The sequence below is a fragment of the Diachasmimorpha longicaudata genome, chromosome 12 (assembly GCF_034640455.1).
Source record: "Diachasmimorpha longicaudata isolate KC_UGA_2023 chromosome 12, iyDiaLong2, whole genome shotgun sequence".
Classification (NCBI taxonomy): Eukaryota; Metazoa; Arthropoda; class Insecta; order Hymenoptera; family Braconidae; genus Diachasmimorpha; species Diachasmimorpha longicaudata.
The window spans coordinates 1,500,554-1,504,440 of NC_087236.1; positions in this window are offsets into that span (position 1 = coordinate 1,500,554).

Here is a 3,887-nt window from a genome sequence, read left to right on the forward strand (position 1 = left end):
CGCGTCCCGGAAGGACGCTGCCCCCAGTCTTTCCAGGGACGCGGGGCAGCCCTTTCTTTCTCCTCACCTGTGGGTCAGGGTGAAATGATCAATTGCTCTGTTTGTAGTCTATTTAATAGTTGGAGTTTTAGTAGTTAGAGATGGCATGATGTTTCACGATTTAAAAAACACTCAAACGCGTTACCAAATTTGATGGTTTTTAACGGTTTTTTCGTTCCAGTCCAGTGTGCGACTGATATGATCGACAGATGTCGCTTCGGTTTCTGTCTTAAGCTTACGCATTTTCGAGATATTTCTTCGAGAAATATCGATATCGATGTGTACACGGGTCTCCTTTTTATAATAGGGCACTACAGTACACTACCCTGCGCGCTGCCAACTGAGCGGCTCAATTGCAAGCCGTTAGTTGATGGACATAATAAAAACTCGAGAAATGTGCATGATAGCTTGTTGCTATGCGCATATCTTCGTTGATATTCAACAAAATCAAACCGATAATTGGATCAGTGCAAAGCTGATCCGCGATTTATACAATGTAACTAAGGCCAGTTTTCATCTACATTATCGCGTAAATTTATTAATTAAGAAACAGGGATTGGAGATTGTATCGATCTTATTATTTTAATCGATACTTCCGAGTGAATAATTAAACTCACTCAAATAACTGACGACTTTTATGATTTTGAATGGTTGTTTATATATATGTGATTATGTCTTTTATGTGATTGGGTTAGAATGGTACTGTTGTTTTAAGATAAAAACTAATTGAATTATGAGATTCGAATGTCTCAGTCAATGCCCGCACAGAAAGTGGATAGATAGTTCCTTCACTACAGTTGGAAGGTAAGTGACTCAAAAACGAAAACGAACTTGTTTCTTCGGGTGAAAATTGTTGAGAATGTTTAGTTTTACAAAAAATGAGCGCATGGAGGGAGAAAGATCCTAGGGTTAGTGAGTTATCCGTCCGAACAAGACCCGCTGTAGGAAACCGTGTGTAGTGAAAGAAAGGTGCATCTGGAAAGGATCAAGTTGTAAAAATCTTACGAATGAGGATGCGGCAAGAGACCGCACATAAACTTGCTGCAATGTTTTTTTGAAAGTATTTGTCTAGTGTTCCCGGGAATACTCTAGCCACGACGAAACATTAGACCTGAGAACTCTCGGAGACACATTAACAGAAATGTTTAGAAATGTTTGGGCCAATCCTCGACAAATGAGACATTCGACGTTCAAATATAATTTTCGGGACGAAACATACTCCCCCCGTTGAGAGGTGTCCGATCAATAAAAATTATTAATTGGTCAACCATGTGATGTCAATGGACGTCATCATCAGGATGTGACACTGTCAAGGGTGAGAGTTTCTTGACGTTCCGTTTCAGTTCTCCAGTTGCTGTTTCAACCGTGACAACTCTGATGATTCCATGTCCCTGGATGAATTTCAGTGATGCGACCAAGCCTCCATTGCATAGAAGGGTGATTATCATCTTTAAGGACCACTGTTGAGTTTTTCTTGAGGTCATGTGATCCTGTGGTCCATTTTTTCCGGATGTTGAACTCATTTAAATATTCTTTGTGCCATCGTGTCCAAAATTCTTGCTTAATTTTCTGAATTAGTTCACATCTGTTCAGCATGTTGACTTTCTTATCTATGAGGTTTAATTCAGGTCTACTGGTTAGTGTGTTTCCAATGAGAAAATGTGCTGGTGTTAATGCTTGAAGGTCTTGAGGATCGGCTGAAGTTGGAGTGAGTGATTCTAGAATTTAAAATTGCCTCGATTGGAATAACTAACGTATTGAGCGCTTCAAATGTGAACAGAACGAGCGCCATGACTCGGATTGCATGGTGTTTAAACGATTTTACGGCGGCTTCTCATATGCCACCAAAGTGTGGTGACAGTGGGGGCGTAAATTTCCAGTGAATGCCCTGATTGCTCAGGGCGCGTGTAATTTTTTCGTCTTCCTGTGGTTGCTGCAATGTTGCTATGATGGTTTTTAATTCATTGTTCGCTCCAGTGAAATTAGTACCGTTGTCTGATTCGATGGATGTTGGTTTGCCCCTTCTGGCGATGAATCGGTCGAGTGCAGCGAGGAATCCAGATGAGGTCAAATCACTAACCACTTCCAGATGTACTGCTTTGACTGCAAGACAGATAAATACAGCTACGTAAGCCTTGATCCTGACCTTGTTGCGGAATTTTTTCTCTTTGATGTAGAACGGACCACAGTAGTCCACGCCTTCGTGAACGAAAGGTCTGATTGTTTTGGAGACTCTGGCTGCTGGCAGGTGTCCCATTAGATAGTTGGTAGGTGGTGGGTTGGCTCGAACACACGTTACTCATTTCCGGATAACTCTGCGAATCTGATTACGGCCATCCAATATCCAGTAGGCCTGTCTGATGCTATACAGGGCGCTCAGATTGAGTGTGCTGATTCTGACCAGGCATGTTTTGGGGGAGATTCTGAGCAGAAAAGTCCTTTTCCACTTTTCGCTCGGACGCACCCCTGCAGAGATATGGGGGTGAAAAGAACGGGGAATGGGGCGCGAGCATTGCGCGGCTCTCCGTCCGTGTGCCGCGGGTAAGCAGTGTGCGTGCTTCCCCTTCTCCTCGGGCGAAAGATATTTCAAGACAATTCTTTCGGGGGGGGGGGGGGGGCGCTAGGGTGATTAAAAACCGATTATTATTTACATTAGTATTATTTATTAAAAGACAAGATTCTGAAAACTGCGGGCATCCTCCTTGGCATTCCGGAGATAATTGTTTAAATGTTAATTATCTCATGATGCAGGAGGCCTGCAGTATTTTGTTAAGAGATCTTTTTTATTGCAAATTAAATTTACAACAAGAAAGTTCTCCTGACAAAATCTTGTAAAAGAGCCTCTTATCAGGATAATTAATAATAAACAATGCATCTCTACATTCCCAGGGGATGGCTCGCGATTTTCGCGGAATCCGACGCAATAAACGCGTTTTCTTGATTATCAACAAAACAAATTGTTTAGTTGAGGAACGTGATTTTTGGGTGGTCGGGCGTCGGAAAATTAGGATGAGTGTCGTGAGGATGAGTGAATAACACTAAAGCACTAGGATGTAAAACCTTCGCGATTTATTGTCATCTGTTGTAAATGCAATACAAAAATGTATAGAATTGTTGATTTTCACCCGTGTGAAATCGTTGATTGGTGAATTGCAAAAAGTACGTTGAGCGTCGTTGAGGAAAGCAAATATCAAAAATAGGTTGACTGACACGTTGGATATACGGTGAGTAACTGACTTGGGGGGGGGTCCCAAGTCCGTTACCGAGGCGGATGATCAGTGACCCGATGAACTCCGGAAGTGTCCGAAATTTATCGATCACTTGTCGTTAAGGTGGGGGGCGTTTTTTCATGTCTACTTTAAACACAAATGGATTTACGGCCTTTTGTCATAAGAGATTTGTTGCAGAGAATCAAATTGTCTACAACAAATGTCTTACGGCGGGTCCCGTAAATCCATTTGTTTATTCAATAAATCGATTTGAAATTTAAACAAAAAACCGCGATTAATTAATAAAAGAAGACGATTTCGCGATTTTTATCTGAGATAATTAATATTGATAATTGAATTCCTGGCAAAAAAACCGTCTTGACAAAATGTTTTACAAAATGGGTTTACAACATTTTACAAAATGTTTTACAAAATGGGTTTACAACATTTTGTCAAGACGGTTTTTTTGCCAGGAATTCAATTATAAATATTAATTATCTCAGATAAAAATCGCGAAATCGTCTTCTTTTATTAATTAATCGCGGTTTTTTGTTTAAATTTCAAATCGATTTATTGAATAAACAAATGGATTTTCGGGACCCGCCATAAGACATTTGTTGTAGACAATTTGATTCTCTG